The sequence below is a fragment of the Pteropus alecto genome, unplaced genomic scaffold (genome assembly GCF_000325575.1).
Source record: "Pteropus alecto unplaced genomic scaffold, ASM32557v1 scaffold39, whole genome shotgun sequence".
Lineage (NCBI taxonomy): Eukaryota > Metazoa > Chordata > Mammalia > Chiroptera > Pteropodidae > Pteropus > Pteropus alecto.
In genome coordinates this window covers 3,805,541-3,827,162 of record NW_006443568.1, presented here as the reverse complement: position 1 = coordinate 3,827,162, position 21,622 = coordinate 3,805,541, and the positions used below count along the sequence as shown (strand labels likewise).

Here is a 21,622-nt window from a genome sequence, read left to right as displayed (position 1 = left end):
AAATGGATTTGAAAGTTCAATTGGAGAACCAGCTGCCATTTCCCAGGTGGCCTAATCTTCCCATTGAGTAAGCGTAGTTCTGCCAGCCACCAATTTAGAGTGGTGAAAATATCCCACCCAGGCAGTAGAACACGAGCATTATTGCTCTGGAGGTGTGAGAGACTAAATAGAGGCTTGAAATGAAACATGCACATACACACACACACATGCACACTCGGAGGTGTGCATACACACATATACACAGAACTGGGGACCAGGTGGCCCCCAGCTCCCTTCATAAACCCCTCTCCATTTCTGCCACCACTGGCCTGGTCATTCCCCTCTTCCACTGAAGACCTGTTGATTCTTTATCTTCTAGTTGCTGAGTACCTTAAAGTCCACATAAATGACTCATCTAATACTCCATCATTGTGGGCTGGATTGTTTCTCCCCTGGGCTCATGTGTTCAAGTCCTAACCCCCAGTACCTCAGAATGTGACTCTATTTGGAGACTGTTGAAGGAATAAATTATTCATGACAAGAATGTGTTAAGAATGCTAAGGCAGATTTTATTTGAGGGGAGACTATAGAGATTGGTATAGGGACTACAGCAGTGGGGGAGAGAGATTGGGCTCAATTCCAGATACAATAAAGAAAAGTGGATTTTATAGCCAAAGAACTGGGTTCAAGGATTGGTGGATGGAAAAATACTTAGGCAGACATCAAGGGTAAGGGAAGTGTCTGTCTAAACCAACCTAAGGAGATTCTTGCTGCAGGCAACCTGGGGGGTGGTGGAGGATGAGGAACCTATCAGAAATGGAGAGTGATAGGATATTGAGGCTGGGGGATGCTGGTTAAAATGACTTAGCAGGATTCTTGCTAAACTTGGACAATGAGGAGATCAACATGGAAGCCCAAAACTCAGGACCTATTTGAGAAGAGAGTTCAGAGGAGCCTGACTAGAGTTTGGTCAAAGAGAGAACTTTTGTCAAGATAAGGCCCTTAAAGAGTTACTTAAGTAAAAATGAGGTCATATCCTAATCCAATATGACTGGTGTCCTTACAAAAAGTGATTAAAGCACACACATAAGCACACAGACTGAGGGATGATTGTGTGGGGACATAGTGAAAATACAGCCATCTGCAAGCCAAGGAGAGAGGACTTAGAATACAAGCCTGCCAACACCTTTATCTCAGACTTCTAGCCTCCAGAACTATGAGAAAATAAATTTCTGTGGTTTATACCTTCCCGTCTGTGGCATTTTGTTATGGCAGCCCTAGCAAATTAATACACCCATCTTTTGGGTTTTTATGCCTCCTCATCCTCCAACAACACCTTCTTCTGCTCCAAAATTGATGCTCAAGTCTTTCCCCTGGACTCTAAAATATCACCAAATCGTACTTGGTACTGCCAAAATTGTAATTCTAGCACCCTGCCCTCTGATTACAACCTATCCTTACATTCACTTTCTCAAGTGTCCCCCACTAATCATTCTGAAACCCAATTATTGATTCTCACCTTCCCCAACACATACTTTTCCACTTTCCATCAGCATCCCTTTGTCACTGAGATTTTATCACTGAGATTTTGTACTCCATTGCTATAACCACACCCTTGCAAAGAGTCTTAACTCCCTTGCCCACCTCTTCATTAATTATACTCTTTTGAGAAATTCCAGCTATGGATTAACTCAACCACATGCCTTCTCCATGGATGCATCCAACCAGGTTATATACATCACACACCTACCAGCTTCTCTTTGTTTCACTTCTACTTTGATTCCTTTCTTCACTTACACTAAGACAAACTAAGAAATGTCATACTAATCCCACACGAAAATCAGCCTGTGTTTAGAAGGACCCTCATCAGTGGCCAGTGGTCCCACATTTCTCCTGATACCTCACTTCCTGCTCTCCAAAAGGTCTACTTCATGCTTTCCCTCTTGCAAACCTCCTGTGCCCCAATTTTCTTGGCTCCCTTCATAGTAAAATTTCTAGAAGGGGATGACCATATAATATGCTATGCCTGCTCATCTCCCAGTTATTCTTTTACTAAGTGCAATCTGGTTTCAGTTCCCACTGCTCTAACTGTAAGTAATTTTGTCAAGGTCACCAGCAACCTCCTTGTTACTAAATCTTGCAGATACACCACTGCCTCATTTTACTCTTAATCAACCTTTTGGCTTCATTTACCACAGTCGATTACTCTCTCCCCAATCAAACACTCTCCATGACGTCACCCCTTCTCGTTTTTCCCTTATTCCTCTGGCTCCTTCTCAGTCTTCTTGCATGTTTTCTCTTCTCGACTCTATTGCTGTGTGTTGAACTACTGTGTTATCTCCTGTGTCCCCAGGAGTCTCCTTGCCACCTGTGCTCTGTCGTCACTCTCCTCACACTCTATTTCCAGAGCTTTTGATGGCATCACAGGCTGGTGACTCCCTGAATTATATGCCCAGACAAAACTCTCCTCTGACTTCCTTATGTGCATATCCGATGATCTCATCGATCGCTTCACTTGATTCTCAGATTTAATGTGTCCAAAGGTCCTCCAGTTCCTCTCTCCCCCCACATCCAAACTTCTAGTCTTTCTTACCTTTGCCAAAGGCACCACCCTCTGAGCAATTTCTCAAATCAGAAACCTGGGGACTATCCTTACTTTTTCTTCCTTTCAATCCCTTCCCCCACATCCAAACCCTTATCAAGTTTAATTATTTCCATCTCCCAAATAAAACTTGAAACAAGAGAATTTTCTCTCTCTGTTTCTGCCACCCACTAGTCCCAGTAACTTTCATTTCTTACCAAGACAGCAGGAAATGAGGTATCGGGAGAAATGTGGGACTGCTGGCCCCTGATGAGAGTCCTTCTAAAGAGAGGCTGATTTTCATGTGGGATTAGTATGACATTTCTTAGTGTAAGTCTCTGTCCTCTTATCGTTTCCCTGATTTGGCTCTCGGTGTCTGCAATTTATTCCCCACATAGAAGAGAGTAATCTTTTAAAAAACACCAATCGGACCATGATGTTTCCCTGCTTCAAACTTTCAATAGCTTTCCACTACGTTTTAGATGAAACGAACCCTCCTTATGCTGACTTAACTGCGTCTGTGTGGTCTGAACCATATCTAACTCAATGGTTTTCTCATTTCAGTCTCTTCTCACCAGTTCTATTTCAGCCCCAATTAGAAATTTTACCTTCTCAAACAGAACAGGCATTTTGTTATAATCAAGCTGTACAGATGCTTTTCTAGCTGCCTTTAATATTCTCCCCCGCACTATGCATGGCTGGTTCCTTATTTTTTGTTTTATTTATATCTTTAAAAGTCATTCTTATTCTTAAAATTTATATATATTGAAATAAACAAATATAAGCCATGTAGTTTTGACAAGTGGATACATCCGTGTTACTCATATCCCTATTAAGAAAGTTCTGTCACATCTTCTCCCAGTCAATTCCCACCCCCGACCCAGAAGCAAACCCCTGTTCTGACTTTTTCACCATTGATTTTGTCTGTGTTAGAACTTCATATATATGGACTAATATGAGACTTTCATATCTGGCTCCTTTTTTTCATTATAATATCTATATTATTAATCCATGTTGCATATATCAGTGACATATCTTTTTATTGTTTATTAATATTCCATTGTATGAATATATCACAATTTTTAAAGCCCATTCTCATACTGATGTATATTTAAGTTGTTTCCAGTTTTCGGTTATTCAGAATAAATTTGCCATGAACAACTATTTGAATGGACATTTGCTTTTATTTCTTTTGTGTAAAAACTTGAAACCAGAATTACGGGTAGTTCTAGGCTTGACTTCATAAGAAACTGTCAGAGATTTTTTCAAAGTAGATGTACTGTTTTATATCCCCACAAACAATATATGAGAATTCTGGTTGCTCCATATTCTTAGTAACATTTTATTGTCAATCTTTTGAATTTTTGCTCTTCTAATGAGTATATTATAGTATGTATCAGATATCAGATATTTTTGTTGTTGCCCTCAGGTCCCTGAGGCTCTGTTCATTTTTTTTTTTTACCTCTTTCTTCCTGTCATTTGGATTAGATAATTTTTGTTGATCTATCCTCAAATTCTTTCTTTCCTCTGTCATCTTCATTTTGCTATTGAACTTATCCATTGAGTTTTTCATTGCAGTTGCTATGTTTTTCAGTTTAGAATTTCTTTCCCCTGAGACTTTATTTTTCCATTTGTTTTGAGAGTATTTGCATTGTTTTTTGAGAGCATTTTTATAAGAACTACTTTTAGTTTTTCTCAGATAATTCTGACATCTTTGCCATCTCAATGTTGATGTCTGTTAATTGTCTTTACCATGAAACCTGAGATTATTCTCCTTTGTAGAAGTGCTTTTTTGGCTTATATTATGGACATTTTAAATATTACGTCATGAGACTTTGAGTCTTATTTAAATTCTATGCAGATGTTGATATTATTGTTTTAGCAGGCAATTAACCTGGTTAGCATCAGGCTTCAAGTTTAGGCCTTCTGCAGACTGTTATTCCAAAATTAGTTCAGCTTTCAAAGCAGTGGCAGTGCTATTTGAATCTTTCTCCTATGCGTGTCACCCAGAGGCTAGTCTTGGATTTGGATGCTGATCTATCCGTTTAGTCTATGAGTTCTTTGATATACTGATCAGATCAGATATGATCGCATTCACATATGTGCAGTTTGAGGGTGAGCCCAAGTGTTCAAAACAACATTATGGGATAGCTTTTGTTAGCTCCTCCCTTTCTATGATCTATGGCACTCATTTTTAGTCATGAGTTGGAGCTTTAGTTACCCTACTCTGCCACATGCTTCTATAACTGCACCAGCATCCAAGGCCAAGAAACATGAAGACAAAGATAGATGGATGGATGGATGGATGGCTAGATAGATAGAGGTAGATAGATAGATAGATGGATATGGTTCATACATATATACATACATATGTACATACGTACGCACATACATATATACTGTGAAAACAACAATATTTTGTCTCACCCTCCTGAGACTAAACCAGGACTTTCTGTGCTCACTCTTAGTGTTAGAAGTTAAGTTTTTCACTCTTTGAGCCAGAACTAGAGGGCTTCTCTTTTTCTGCACTTCAGTATCACTTCTGGGTTTGAGAACGCATTGAGATTAGGTCAGGGGATACTAAAGAGAAAAAAATCTGGTAAATTCGCCAAAGAGAAAAAAATCTGATAAACTCACCATCAGTTCAGTGGTACTTTGAATTCTTGTTGTCTTCCCCAACCTGCCTGCTACTATTTTATTTTCAGAGTCCTCAAATTGATGCTCGATATAATCTGTACAGGTTTTATAGCTGCATTCAGTGTGAGAGGCAGGGTCCGGGTGCTAACTTCATCTTATCCTAAATTGGTACCACTTTTATAGCTTTTTAAGGTGTAAATTTATTTATTTTTATTTATTTTATTTTTTACAATTCAATAATGCGTCGTGTGTGTTTGTGTGTGTGTGTGTGTGTGTGTATAGAATTGTAAGATATAAATTTAGATAACTGATTTTTGATCTTTCTAATATAAGCCCCTAAAGCCATAGATTTCCCTCTAAGCACTGCTTTAGCTGCATGCTATGAATTTTGATATGTTATATTTTCATTATCATTCAGTGTGAACTAGTTTCTAATTTTTCTTATAATTTCTTCTTGGACATACAGGCAATGTTGAAGTGTATTTTTAATTTGGAAATATTTTATGGCTTTTTTAGATATCTTATTATTAAGTTATTTCTAATTTGGGTTAGAGAATATTCTTGGTAAAATCTCAATATTTCAAATATTTATGGAGATTTGTTTTCGGCCCAGCATATTATCTATCTTGGTAAACATTGTATGTGCCCTGAAAATCATGTGTTTTCTGCCACATTAGGTCAAAGTGTTTGGCAGTATCATGTAGTTCCTTTAAAGTCTTACAGATTATTTAATTATCTGGGCTGATTCCAGTTTTTGGTTATTAAAAATAAAGGTGCTATGTTTATTCACGTATAGGTTTTTGTGTGAACATAAAATTTCATTTTTCTAGGGTAAATGCCCAAGAGTGCAATTGCTAGGTTTTATGATAATTACATGTTTAGTTTTTAAAGAAACTGCCAGACTGTTTCCCAGAGTGGCTGCACCATTTTACATTCCCCGTGGCACTGTGCGAGTGATCATTTCTCTGCTTTCTTGCCAGCATTTGGTATTTTCAATATCATTGATGACTTCTCTTCTCTTTTTTTTTTATTTTCTTCCTTCCATTATGGTCAGAGGGAACATTCTATATGATATCAGTTCTTTTAAATTTGTTGAGATGTTTTTCATGACCTAGGATATGGTCAATCATGGTGAATGTCCCATGAGTGCTTGAAAGAAATTTGTCCTCTGTTGTCAGGTGGAGTGTCCTATATATGTCAATTAAATTATGTTCATTTATAATGTTATTCTGATCTTTTTTGTCTCTAGTAATTTTCTTTTCTCTGAAGTCTATTTATAAGATATTAAAATTGTCATTCCTGCCTTTTAAAAAATTAATGTCTCATAGAATGTCTTTTTCATGTCTTTACTTTCAAACTACCTATGTCATTTAATTTGAAGGTAGTTTCTTGTAAGTAGCATATGGTTGGGTTATGTCTTTTTTATCCACTCTACTAGTATCTGTCTATCTTCTGATTGGTATTTAGACCATTTATATCTAAGGTAATTATTAATAAGTTAGTGCTTAAATCTGCCAATTTATTATCTATTTTGGGAGTTTTCAGTCAATATTTCTTTAAATACCACTTTCCTCTACTTTTGTGATTACGATGACACAGCTATCAGATCTTATTTTCCCACAGGTGACTGAGGCTCTGTTTATTTTATTTTAGTCTATTTGCCCTCTGTTGTTCAGATTGGGTCAATTCTATTGTTTTGTCCTCAAGTTTACTGATTCTATCCTGTCATCTCCACTCTACTATTGAGCCAACACAGCAAGTTTTTCATTTGTTATTATATTTTTTAGTTTTTTTATTATTATTTGGTTATTTTTATAACTTCTATTTCTTTGCTGAGATTTTATTTTTTTCATTTGTTTCAGGAAAATGTATAATTTATCGTTAAGCATTTTTATGATGGCTACTTCAAAATCTTTGTCACACAGTTCTGACACTGGATTCATCTCAAGGTTGGCATCAGTTGTCTTTTCTAATTCAAGATGTGCTATTCTTGGTTTTTGTTTAATAGATAATTTTCATTTGTATTTTAGATACTTTTTTTCCAGTGTGTTGGGAGACTCTTGATCCTATTTAAATCTTTTATTTTACCAGGTAGTCACTTTGTTTAGGTTTAGCATGTGGGCCTTGCCTATTTTTTTGGACCATGCTTCCAATGGCAATTTAATTGTCTGAGCCTCCGTGGTGATGTTTTGGTCCGCTTGGTTTATTCGGTGCTGTTGGAGTCACACTGGTCCCTGCTGGTGCTGTTTGGTGGGGAGAAAGGAATTTCCCTAGGTTACATGGCTGGATGTCTCTCAGTGGAGAAGGGATGTGGTAAGATACTTCTCTAGGTGTCCTTCAATTGCCTGGTTTCGTGGGGAAGATGAGAAGAGTTTTGGGTCTGTGGGGACAGTGAGACATCCTGAACCGTGCCACTTGCCATGACTGGGTCCCTTTTTCTTAATGCTGCTTACCTACCCTGGAGAAGGAGAGTCTCCAGCCCAAAGGAAAAGAGGCTTTCAGCTTGCTGTCTCTTGGTCTCCCCACCATACTTTACACACTGGCCTCAATATCTTTTGGTGGAAAAAGGGAGTCTTAGACCCATCTGGGAAAGAGAGTTCCTTTCCTGGCTAACTGATCTCCCTTAATGGAGATGTTAGGCTCACCTGATTTTGCTCAAGGAACTTCTGCTCAATCCAGGGGAAGAATGAGCCTACGTGGGCTGCCTTCTGTTAACTTGGAAGTCAGGAAATGCTGGGCTGCATGGCCTTCCTTTGTTGAGTCGGGGAGAGTGGGGGTTGGAACACAAGACCTCTTGCCATTGCACTGTTCCTCTAGTCCCGGTATGGCAGACAAGCTCACCTTCTTTACTACTTACTACCTAATTACTCCTTACTAGAGTTCTCCTTTGGTTATCTCTTGTACCAGTTTCAGGGTTTATGGTTGGACTTAGTAGGGAGGAGCAGGGAAAATGGGTCTATGCCATCTCTGTGAACTGGAATCCTGATAATTAGTTTTATTTGTCTTGTCTTATTTATTCCTCTGTTACTTTTTTTTTTTGCTTTTTTTTTTTGGTTAATTAAATATTTTAATACTCATTTTGGTGACTCTACTGGCTTTTTATCTATGTCTCTGTGCAGTATTTTTAGTGATTTCCCTGAAGATTATAATGTACATCTTTTATTTATTACAACCTCCTGGGAGTTTTATAGATTTGCATTTTACACTTAGGCTTATAATCCATTTGAGTTAATTTTTGTGAAGGGTGTAATATCTGTGTCTAGATTCATTTTTTCCATGTGAATGTCCAGTTATTCTAGGACCATTTATTTTAGAGGCTATCCTGTCTCCATTGTATTGCCTTTGCTTCTTTGTTAAAAATCAATTGACTATACTATTTGTGTGGGTCCTTTTCTAGTCTCTCTATTCTGTCTTATTGATCTATTTGTCTATTTTCCCACCAATCCAAAACTGTCTTGTTTATTGTAGCTTTATAGTAAGTCTTGAAGTAGGGAAGTGTCAGTCCTCTGACTTTGTTGTTTTTCCTCAATAGCATTAGCTATTCTAGGTCTTTTGCTTCTCCATATAAACTTTGGAGTCAGTTTGTCTATATACACAAAATTACTTGCTGGGATTTTGGTTGGCATTGCAATGAATCCATATATCAAGCCGGGAAGAACTGACATCTTGACAATAATGAGTCCTCCTATCCATGTATGTGAATATTTCTCCACTTACTTAGGTTCTTTTTTTCTTTACCAGGGTTTTGTAGTTTTCCTCATATATATCTTGTAATATTCTGTAAGATTTATACCAAAATATTTCATTTTTCTGTGTTAATGTAAATGATACTGTCCTTAATCTCAAATTCCAATTATTCATTGTTTGTCTGCATAAAAGCAATTGGCCTTTGTATGTTAACCTTGTATTCTGAAACTTTGCTCTTATCACTTATTATTCCAGGAGATTTTTTCTTGTTGTTGATTCTCTGATATTTATGACAATTATGTCATCTGTGAACAAAGACAGTTTTATGTCTTCCTTCCCAAGTTGTATACATTTTATTTTCTCTTTTGTCTTATTGTGTTAGAGATGGCTTCCAGTACAATGTTAAAAATGAGTGGTGAGGGGAACATCTTTGCCTTCTTCCTCATGTTAGCAGAAAATTATCTAGTTTCTCACCATTAAGTATGATGTGAACTATAGGTTTTGTAAATGTTCTTTATCAAATTGAGGAAGTTCCTTTCTATTTATAGTTTGCTGAGAGTATTTATCATGAGTGGATTTGGGATTTTGTCAAATGTTTTTCTGCATGTATTGATATGATCATGTGATTTTTCTTTTTTAGCCTGCTGATGTGATGGATTACATCAACTGATTTTCATCCAGAATATTTTTTAATGGCACCAAATGTATATATACACACACACACACATATGCGTGTGTTTACTTTTTTATTCTCTGTCATTGCCACTAAACTGTAAACTCAAGCACCTAGTATACTCTACACGCGAAAAATATTAATTAAATGCATGAACTGTTCCCTACTTATATCTCCATTTATATCTCCTGAGATGCTATAGGAGGAGGATGGCAATTCGTTGGAGTCCAGGTACAATGGAAGAAGCTGAAGGGAGAGATGCCATGCTATCTGTTCTCTGTTCCTTGTTCCAGATGCCAGCTATAAGCCTCAGTGGTCACAGGGCTAAAGCCAACAGCTGATTGAGTTGTTTTGTTGAGAGATATCACAGACTGAGGGAACAAGCAGAACTGCTTTGGGCCCAGGTGACAGAGTGTGACAGAGTTGTAGAAAAGACTGTGACCCTGTTTTATAAATGCTGTAATCCACCAGGTAGGAGCTTGGAGCTTTAGTAATTTGAGCATTAAATGTGATCTCCTTTGTGTCTGCAGGCTGCATTTGGCATATAGACAATGTGGGAAAGAATCAGAACTCTGCTTGATATGCTTTAAAATATGTCTAGATTTTAAAAAATTCTAACCTGTTTCCTCTTAGGGCAGCTTCTGTTTATTCTGAGTTCTAGTCCCTGGAACGATCAGTTCCATTCGAGTGGTTTCACATGCTCAGATGTATTGTCTCACAGTTCCCAACCTGGCTGGTGGATCCCTCTTTTGGATCTCATGTCTAGAAGATTCAAACTCCTATAAGCCCAGAGCCCTCTAGCCCAGGAGGAGTTCTCCAAGAAGCCCGTTCCTTCCTCTACAACCATGATTGGGCTTATTTTACTAATATTCATGTTCTAGAAACTTACCTGCTTGCAACAACCTGTACTCTTCATTTTCAGAAAATCTTTGGCTTTCAGGCTTGATGGCTTCTGATTCTTGTTCGGTATTTCTAGCCATAGCTGCCTGCAGTGAACACCTGTGGGTCCTCTCCACCCCAAAGCTATTGATCCAACTTCTGGTTAGAAAAAATCTTTAATTTCCTTTGAGGAGTTATTCTTTCTCCACTTTAATTTCCTGTGCTTTGGGTGGGGTTGACCCCTGCCAGCTCTCAGGGTAGGCCCTAATCAGCCTAAACAAATCAGTGTATGGATAACTTTAGCAATGGGATTAGCACGAGTATGATCACATAGCCTAAGTGGACTAACAAGAGTCAGACCCAGGACTTCATGTACACTGGAGAGAGAGAGAGAGAGAGAGAGAGAGAGAGGTGTACAACTACTGTACACTGTAGCCCTCTTTCTTGTTTTCTGATTTTAGACTGTTTCTTTTTTATTCAACATATATCCTATTTCCATATGTGTGTGTATGAGAGAGAGAGAGAGAGAGAGAGAAGGGGAGGGAAGAGAGAGAAGGTATCTATACCCGCTGGGTATAGATTGCAGTAGATGAAAGATCTTGGTGCAGCTGTAGTCTTATACCTATCAGCAAGGAACCTGTCAAAGACAACACATCGGGGAGATCAGAGACTAACCAAGAGACAGAGGAAACTGGGTCTCGATGACATTGTTTTAACCCTGCGTGAAGCCAAGCCTGAAAACCATCTTATCCCCTGAACTTTTCGGTTTTGTGATCCACTAAATTCCATTTCTGATTAAGTCATTTGGGGTTGGATTTTCTGTGATTTGCAGCCAAAAATATCCTGAATACACTCTTCGTTTTTCTTTAGACACTCACAGCAAACGTTTCTTTACTTGCCTTATCTTCTGTTGTGTGCTGGCATTGCTGCTGACCAGGGGTACGTGGTCCTTACTCTTATTTTCCTGTGGACTTTGAATTTATAGCTTTCCACTGAGCTTGATTTCTGTGTCCTCTCATGGGAATGCCTGACCCTGATCCCACAATCCCACATTCTACATGCAATGCTGTCTCCTGAGTCACCAACACTGTCTTAAGCCAGACTCATGATTTTGGTTTCTACCCTGCCACTCCCTAGGTTCAATATCTGGTACAAATTTTAATCAAATTATTATAACTCATTTAGAACTATGCACAGGAATGATTTTACTCTACTCAACATTTATACTGATCTGTGTGTGGTCCGAACTAGGCAAACAGCTCCAAGCAACTTTCTCTTCGAACCATGCTATATACATTTTGTTTCTGCCTGTCCAGGACCTCTCTGAGCCTCAGAAACCAATTTCACCATAAAAGTCAAGTTTTATTAACTTCCAGAGGGAACCTGAGAGGAGAGAAGAGGGGGCCAGGGTGCACATTAGGATAGGATGCTTGTACTTCTTTTAGAGATGTGATGGAGACTGCCTGGGAGTCACATTCATCAGTTCCAACCCAACTTCTAATATGAGCTGAAAATCTGTGCACTCACATATGTTGGTAAAGCCCAGTGAATCATCACAAAGCCGGCATCTCAGGGTGTCTGTTCCTGCTGTATAGACACTCAAATTCCTGAAAGTGTCTGGAAGCAGAGGTGCCACCCAAGAAATAACACTTCATCCTTTTGGATTTTCCTGTAAGACAGAAAGAATTGTGAACTATCTTTTCTTGATTTGTAGATGAAAGTAGCAGAGACTGAGAATCATGGGACTACAGAATGTGTATCAGAGCCTGAAGGGCCTAAAATTAGTTTAACTTGTTCTTCTAATTTATAGATAGAGGAATCAAAGTTCAGAGATATCAAGTGACTTGTCCAAGGTCACCGAGTCAGCTGGTGGCAGAGTCAGGATGAAGATTAAGGTCTCTTTGCTTCCAAAGCAGCGCCCTTTTAATTACGTCCTCTGGGCCTTTATAATCAGCAATAGAATGGCTTCAGGATCCTACACGAACATTTGACTTTTAAGGACGTATTAGTTTCAGGAAAAGTTCAGATTTAGTCCTTCATGTAAGGAAGTATCTCAGTTAGCTATTTTAAGGTAACAAATGACCTAAAACTTAGTGAATTCAAAAAACAATCATTGAATGGCTAGAGCTGGGTCAGGCCACTTGCAGCAATGTTCACTCATGTGTCTGCTGTCTGATGGAGACTGATATCTTTTTAGGAGGGGCTCAGCTGGGATGGCTCATCTCTGCTCTATGTGGTCTTTCATCCTCCAGCAGGAAAACCTGGCATGGCAGCTGGGCAAGTTTCCAAAACAGAGAATGGGAGTGCTCAAGTCCTTTTGAGAGGTAGACTCGGAACTCATGCTATTTTGCTTCTATCACTTTCCATTAGCAAGAGCAATTCATGAAGCCAGCCCAGATTCAAGGAGTGAGGAAAGAGACTCTACTTCTGGGTGGGAAAGCGTGCAAAGTCACATTTCAAGAAGCATGAACGCAGGAAGGGAAATAATTATGGATTTACAAACAACTTACCTCAGGAAACGTAATGGCCTCTTGTTTCAAATAAGTGCCTAAACCATCCTAGTTCTTGGCATAAACATAGCAGGAGCTTGATACCTACATATCAAATGAGTTTTTCCATCTCACTGTTAATGGGAGTTCGTGTGGATGAGCTTATTATGTGTGTGTATCTGTGGGGTTGTGCGTATGTTTATGTGTACATGTGCATATGTACATGTGAATTTGTGTTCTTTTAGGTCTTTTGAGGTGCAGGCTTCTGCAAGAACACCTTATAAAGACAAGACATCTCAGGACCAAAGATAGAAGCCTAACCTGAGTGTACAGGTTATGTTAGGCCTCCTAGCAGAACCCATCTCAAGTGGTAGGCCATAAATTAGACTCCATTCCTGGTAGCAATAGCACATTGGGTGATAGTTTTCATTTTCTGAGATCAGAAAATACACAAATTTATATGCACAGAAAAAGTGTTTCCTGGAAATCAATCTCAAAAGGAACACACCAGGGAAGGGAGATCAGCTTTGTACACAGCCACCATCGAGGGGTCTTGACCCTCAGGAACAAAAACACTTTCAGCCCCTGATCCCACAGGTTCTTACCTGAGGGGTCTTGGCCACTACCACTTCCAACATTTCAGTACATTCTAACCCACCTACGCTTTGTGGCCTCGGAGTGGACAAAGTCCATACCTCTTAGCTCAGCCACACTGAAGTTACAGACTTTCCTATAGCTAATATTAATCACTGCGTAGCTGCTGAGTACCAGACACTTGGCTGGGTGCTAAATGTATAGAATGAAAATAACAGCATGACCCTTGCCTACATATAGCTCACAATCTAGTAGGAAAGGAGACATTAAACAAGGAAATAGTCTAATACATAAATATATAAAAATTGCGATAAACAGTATGAAGGAAAACAGCAGGATGTTTTAAAAGAGAATAAGAAGAAGCAAATCAGTTTGGATCGGGTCATTGAGAAAGCCCTCCCTAGAGAGGTGAAGTCCCAGCTGAGACCTAGAGGACATAAAAGGGTCAATCATGAAAAGGAAGAGGCCATTTTAAGTAGAAGAAACAGCGGGAACAAAGGTCCTGGGGCAAGAAAAAGTTTAGTGCTTAAGCACCTGAAAAGAGCTCAATGGAACTAAAATCTAGTCAGAGAGAAGTTCAACATGAGAGTATAAAAATAGCAGGGGCCAAATTACGCATGGTCTGGTAGGTTATGTTATGGAGTTTGGACTTTAGTGTAAGAGAAATACTAAAATAGTGTAGTGTTTTCTCAGATCTTTTCAGGAAATTCAGATATGGCAACCTTAATCCCCATTGAGAATTCCTAGGTTAGCAAAGATTCTAGGAAACCAAGAGAGAAATAACTCTGGTTCATCCCCCTGTCCCCAAAGTGAACGGGTTTGCAAAACAACTTCTTGGACTTCAGGGCCCCGTCCAGACACAGGCTCAAAGGGTGCAGCTTCCTTGGACCAAGCCGTATGACCTCAGACTGCATGTTGGTCCCTGGCAGGGACTCTTAGACCCTCGTAGACTCTTTTTCTCTCCTAATACTTGTCTTCTCTTCTTCTCATACACTATGAGCCCAGGATGTATTGCTTCCACCCACCTCAGCCTTGGTCATTCCTGTCTTTGTTCTCACCTCTTCCTGCCTGGATCCTGGATTACACCTCCCCTGACCAAGACTTCAGGACTTTCAACCAGCACAAACCCGACACTTCACTCCTTCAGTCTCCCAGAGGTCCTGCCTCTTTTCTCTCCCCAGGGCCCATTTACTTGCTAAATGGTCAATGACTCCGTCTCTTGGGAAAATCTTAAATTTGTCATCGCTTTGAACTAATGGCTGCTAATATTTCACCACCAGTAACCCCTTTTAGTCTTCCCTCAATCCTTTCCACCATCTTCATGGAAGAAACATGTCGCATCTAATAACAATAGCTAATCTTTATGAGCACGTTTTATATGCCTAGTATTGTCTTAAGTGCTTTCCATGTAATACCTTATTTGATCCATGTACAATACCATAATACAAGGCTGGCCGATGGTATTTTCTGAAAGTGACCACATATCTCCTGTTTCTGATATTCTTCTAGACCCTCTCCACTCCCCCATTAGGAGGCAGAGCTTAATTCTCTGCCCTTGAGCCTGGCTGTCCCATGAATTGCTTGTAATCAATAAAGTGCTATGGAAGTGACTGAGTGATTTCTTAGGCTTAGACCCCAAAAGTGATGCAGCTTCCCCTTGTTAGCTGAGAATTTCTCTTTTGTAGTTCTGAGCTGCTATATAAAAAAGTTCAGTCGTAAGACTGTTAAGCTGGAGAGACCATGGGTACACTCCAAGGAGCGACCTGGCTGTGCTCACAGCGAATAGCCAGCACCACCTGCCATGCATGGAGTGAGCATCTTGCATGCCCAGCTCAGTTAAATCTTTAGACAGCAGCAACCCCAGATGACGTCTGATTGCAATCATATGAGAGCCTCCAATCAGATCTGCCCAGCCACGCCTTCTCCATACTCCTGACCGACAAAGCCACAAGTGATCATTTTAAACTGGTAAGTTTGGGGATAGTTTGCTACAAAGCAATAAGAACCAGAATAATAGGTATTGTTGTTGGCCCCGATTTACAGTTGAAGAATCTGAGACCAAGCCAAGCAAATCCACTGCCCAGGGTCAAAGAGCTAATCAGTGGTAGGACTGGAATCTTAGGTCTCTCACGCCACTAAGCCTGTGCTGTTTGTACACTATCCATCGGTTAAGCAGTGGTCTGCACAACTCAGCTATGGGGATGATATAAAGTTCTCAGCATGTGGACCCCTCCCCCCATTCAAGGATGGAACCCAAGTTGAGAGCTCGTATTCTAGCTCATTCGTATTGGGATTAACCTCAGGGATTGCCCTCCAGCCTTCCAGGTGGATCCACATGCCGTAGATGACCTACGCATCCTGCCCACCCTGTTATGAAACTAGCAGGGATGTTCTAAAATATGGGAGCATTGTAGGACTTAATTCATGAGGGTATTTAGGGTATTAAGTGAAATCATGTATGTAAAGTGCTTATCACACTTCCTGGCATTTGTATATGTTTCATTTAAATGTTCCCTGAGTCTAGAGACAGAAACACACTGAGCTCTACAAACTCCTGTCTCCCTCCTACTGCTCAGTGGAGCCCCTTTAACTGTACTTAATTCACTCGATGGTACTTACAAAAAGCAGTGATTCAAGGTAGAACTCCACCTTCCCAGCTTAGTAAGAAAACATACCCAGAGTGAGAGGAGGCTGTCCTAACGCAGGGTCCCATTTTCTCATTTCTCCATCTGAAGGCAGGTTTGCCATTGTAGAATGATGAAGAATTTTGCTGCCTCTCAGTCTCTTCATATGAAAAATGGAAATAGTATTGATTACTTCATGGTGGATGTGAGTAGTCCATGAGATAAAAAATGTCGGAGCTTAGAGAAGAATAAAAGTTCTTCCCTCCCTCTCTGTTCTTCTTTGGCCCACCCTCTGAAGAAGCTAAGGATATGCCTCCCTTTCCCTCTTCCCCCTGGATCCAGGTAGGTTTTGAATCCTGGAGGTTGACTCCAGAGTTTTGCACACAACCACTGCACTAATGCTCTCCCACTGCACCTGCCACCATCACCTCTTGCTGAGATTCCTGCAGCATCTCCCCACTGGCATTACTGCCCTGCTTTACTCTTCTATAAACCGTCCTCCACACAGCTACCAGAGAACTCCTTCCAAAACACAGCTCTGATTGCATCACTCTCTGATCAAAGCCTTTCGAGGACTCTCCATGTTTCCACAGGATGAAGTCTAGGCTCCTCCAGCTGACCCGTTAATCTCTGCGCAGTTTGGCTCCTGCCTGCCTCTCTCCAGCCTGCTGTCCATGGAACCCTGTTCATCTTACACTCAGGGACACTGGAGTGATCTATGCTTTTTCATTCTGCTGCATCTTGGTTTATTCGATTTCTTATTCCTCCTGAAATGCCTCTTCATCACCTGAAAACGCCTACTCATCCAACCCAAATATGAAGCTCTCCCTGACCCACACGGGCCCCTGGCTCTGCTCTCTGCACATCCTGGGCTTGTTCCCCTTATGGTGTCCATCACCTTGGAAGGCAACAATTTGCCTGCAGACCTATCTGTCCCAGCAGACCATGAATTCTTGGAGACAGGACCCTCGTTAGCTACCCGACACCTCCCACAAGACCAGCACAATAAGGCATTAACGAACAAGTGCTGAAAAATTTTTAGATATGAAAATTGTTACTGTTATTATAATGGCACCATACAGGTAACAGTGCCTTTGGGACTCCAACCTATCACCTTGGCTTCCTATAAGAATGCAGCCTCAGCAACTCTGCCCATGTGCCTCTTCTTCTCCTAGGTGCCACCAAAACCCATGTGTTGATAGGTTTCAGCACCCAGACACACCCCCACTTCATCTATCTTTCTCTTCTCACTATTCCAGCCTCCCAGACTCCTTCGGATACTAGAGAAGAGAGCTTGCTGCTTCCATACCAACCTAAACCAGGGAGGGGCAACTCCTAGTCTTCCTTTTGGACCTCCTGCTTTCTCACCTAGGTTTAGTTCAGACAAAACAGAATGTTCAAGAGATGCATTTATTGAGCAACCAGGGAAAGCAAAGAAGAAAGAGGTGGCTAGTGAATGTAAGATTTTATGGACTCTAGGCTTCCGTTTGTGTCTGCCCTCCATACTAGGCTGTACGCTTCTTCAGGGCATCTTAGACCCATTGAGAATATTTGTGGAATGAATGAATGAATGAAAATGAATAAATGGTGTCGTTGAGTCACTCACCTTGGCAGATTATTTGCTCAATTCTTTCATCAGGACACTGCTAAAAGCCGCCCTGCTGGGTCACTTGTGTAAGTGTTACTGGAAAGCACTACAATAGATACCTTGTCGGAGGTGCAGGAAAGCTGTTCCTTCAGGATTTCCCAGGGCACAGGATGCTTCAAGGCCGAGTCCCGGTCTAGGAGAGGAGATGCTGGAGGAGAAGCAACATTTTCTTATGGCCCGAGACTGGAATTCCAATTGTCCACTTGAAAGGGAGACCATCATCCAACTAATCTCTGCTCCAGCCCTCGGGGTAGACCTGTGAGAGGCTGCCAGAAACCTGCCAGGTGTTTCATTTTTTGCATTGGTGTGTAAATGACATCTAGATGCCTTTCTGGCCAGAGGGAGGTTTCTGCTTAATTCAGGCTCTGGAGAGATGTCTCAGGCAACCCAGCAACCCGCAGCCCTAGCGATGAGGTTTATCTAATTGTACATGCAAACCCACCTCTCTGTTCTGCTTCAGGAGGCTTTGCTATTTCTTGCACATCCTGCAATGCACGAGCTGTCACCTCTTCTGTGAAGCCTTCCCAGCCACGTGGCTCACAGCCTCCACTGGAGCCCCCTCTCCCCAGACTACATCACTCACACATAACCCACCCAGGTACCCATTAGCTTTTGCTACTTAATAACTACCACATAATTTGTAGACTTAAAGCATTAAGCGTTACGAGCTCATGATTGGGTGGGTGTTTATGCTGGACTCCAACAGCTTCAGTCACCTGCCCGACAGCTAGGTACTCTTGGCTGGGGACACGGAGCCACTGAGCCACACATATCTCCCATCCTCCAGCAGGCTAGCCTGAGCTTGTTCACATGACAGAGGCAAGTTCCCAGGTGAGAGCAAAAGCAGCAGGGTTTCTTCAAGTCTAAGCTTGGAACTGTCACAAGGTCCCATTTGCCTCATTCTATTGGTTAAAGCAAACCACAGAGGTCAGTGTTGGTTCCAGGGTCCAGAAACAGGTTCCCCTCTCAAAGGGAGGAGCTTTGAACTCACATTGCAAAGAGGCATGAATACAGGGAGGGAAAATACCCATCCACCACAAGGGGTCTGTTTTTGCTGTTTCGTTATTTCAACTTGAACCTGATAAGGAGTAGGTCTGAGGCTGTAATCCATGGACTTGGACTCCAAAGTAACTGTCAAGAGAAAGTCTAGCATTTCACCTGTAGCTTGTGCTTTGGTGTCTATAGACCTAGATTTGTATTCTGTCTCTGCCACTTACTCTTCATGTGACCTTGGGATAGTCACTTGTGCCTTTTGAGCTTCCATTTTTCTTTTCCACAAAATAGAGATATTACTAATTCCAACCTCACAGTGTTGTTGTAAGGATTAAACAAGATATGGATGTAAAGCCCTTAGCACAGTGCCGGGCATGAAGTAAATGCTGAATGAAAGTGGCATTTATTATAAGTATTATCGTTAAAAACAAAAGTCATTATTTTACCAGCCAAAACCTAAAGCAGGGGAATCCTCATCTCAAATTCTTATACTAAAAGTTCCTCAAGGGCACGAACTGTATGTACAAAAATATTCACTGCAGCTTTGTTTATAATAGAAAAAGAATTTGAAAGCAGCATAAACATCCAACGACAGGGGGTTGGCTAAATGAATTTGAGTACATTGACCCAAAGGATTGCAGTGTAGTCATTAAAAATGATGTAGAGCTGTGTGTGCTGACATTGAAAGCCGAACATGACGTATTGTCAAGTGGAAAAGTTTATAAAGTAGTACATTTAAGTACATCGCCATCTATGTAGATATATTTATGTGTAGATATACCCATAGAAATCTTGGTGGAAAGACAAAAAGTTTAATGTGTCTATCTTTATGTGAGATTATAGGATCCTACCCCCCTTTATCCTAGCTTTTCTAATTCTTCTATAATAAAATGTGTTACTTAACTAAATTTGTCTATTATATTTCAATAAAACTGGGGAAAAAAATTACAATGGGACAGTAACTCTTGGATCACCAAGAAGGTAGGCTTCAAAACTAATGCCATGTGCCAGGCCTTGAACTTGGCACTAAGAGTTTTTAAGCCCTTTAACATCAGGCTCTGTGCTGGGTGCCTGGTTTGATGAAGCTGGCTACTCCATGGGGATCTGGGTGTGTTCGCAGGAATTCTCAAGGGCCCAAGCAGTTTACACTTGACCTGTAATGTTGGAGCATTTTTTCCCTGAGGGCACCTATAGCTGCTGCTTTCTCTTCCTGTTCCTCAAAACACCCCAACAGTCCCCACGAAGTCAGTGTTATGGGGAGAGATGACAAAGCTGTCCTCAGTGCCTGCTCCATTCCCCACCCAGCAACGTGAGAAATGGAGGGAGAAGGACTGGCCCCAGGAGCCCAAGCTTGCAGCCCAGGCCATGGAGGTAGATGGGATTCCAGGGCTGGAACAATGGGCTGTAGGATGCCAGCTTCTCGTCTTGCCTTCATGGCCTGGGCCTAAGGGAGAGTGTGAGTCCAAAGCAGCACTACCAACAGAAAGGAAAGGAGATAGCACTCCCCACCCTATTTAGAGGCGCAGAGTTATTAAAACTCAAAAATGTCCATTAGCCATAATTTCACCCCAGAGAGCCTTCAGGCTTTCAGGGAAATAAATGAACAGTCCACTCTGTAGCCCTGTCTCTCCCCATCTCACCTTAATCCCCAACTGACTTCGCTCTGGGTCTCCGTGCACTCTCCTGGGCCCTGAAGCATCTCCATTAGGTCCCTCCCTTACCAACTGGCCTCGTTCCTCCCGTAGAGGCCCTGTGGGTCAGTGTATCCTCTTCTGAGTGTGCCGAAAGCAAAATTAACAGTCCCTAGCACTCACACATGAGGAGATTTGATGCTTTTCCCCAGAAAGGTATTTGTCACAGCCTGAACTATTAAGCACGGGTAAAAGTGGGTTACCTTGATGAAGCAGCCATGGCTGAATTCTGGCAGCTGGGAAAGACTGGGAGTAGTTGCTGAAATGGCAAAATGACTGGAGACTCAAGGGACATGAGAACTGGGGGATTAAGATAACGAAGAAAACAGGGTTTAGGAGAATAATATACTGATTTTTAAAATATTTAGCTGAGTCATCTCCCTCCCGTGTCTTTGGGTAGACCAACAGACCATTTCCTTGGTTACTCACAGAGAAGCATGGTGGATACGGCATCCGCCCTTAGAATGCCAAAACGCAAACGTTTGTAGGCGTGTGTGGATGTAATGTTGAGTCACAATATTGTTAATTATGAGGAAGTTTAGGAATTGAGGCAAACTTTCTCCCACCCCCATTCGCTGACAATTAAGGCAGGCTGGCTGTGAATTTCTAGCCATCATCCTTTTCTTTTCTGACTCCCGTAATTGGGTTAGAATGCCTGTTAAACTAGCATGCCTCCAGAACTTGAGCTAAGTTAGAGTCCTTCATAAATTAGGCAATAAATTGGAATATGTTTCCCCATCTGCTATCCAAATTTAGGATATCTGTGATTTCTCATGAGGCACTAAGATATACAGCAAAGCCCAGGCTTCTGTGGTATTTACGGTGCTTGGAAGGTGTATAATAGTGGTGGAAACTCTGGTCTGTGGCCTTGGACAAGTATCTTAATCTCTTTGTGCGTCTCAGTATTTTCATCAGCAAAGTGGGAATAATAAAAGCACCTGCCTCATACGGTCGTCATGAAGTTTAATAAGGTAATCCATGAGAAATGCTTAGAACGCCATCTGGCAGAGAGGAATTCAGCAAACATTAACAACCCAACTACTGCAATTAAAGTTCATAAAATTCCAAGAGCATAAAGGCATCCCAGTACAAGAGACACACAAGGTAAAGATGGCATTGATGAGCTCTCTCTCAGACAAGGTGGCCT

At 41.1% G+C, this 21,622-nt stretch overlaps 1 long non-coding RNA gene across 1 annotated transcript; it reads right to left on the bottom strand.

Annotated features, from left to right (window-relative positions):
- Window positions 1-16,221: 16,221 nt before the first annotated feature.
- Window positions 16,222-20,763, bottom strand: LOC112472929. Its single transcript, XR_003043820.1, has 3 exons — window positions 20,679-20,763; window positions 17,851-17,939; window positions 16,222-16,303 (listed from the first exon to the last, which is right to left on the bottom strand). It is a non-coding gene; the product is annotated as an uncharacterized LOC112472929 (long non-coding RNA).
- Window positions 20,764-21,622: the final 859 nt, after the last annotated feature.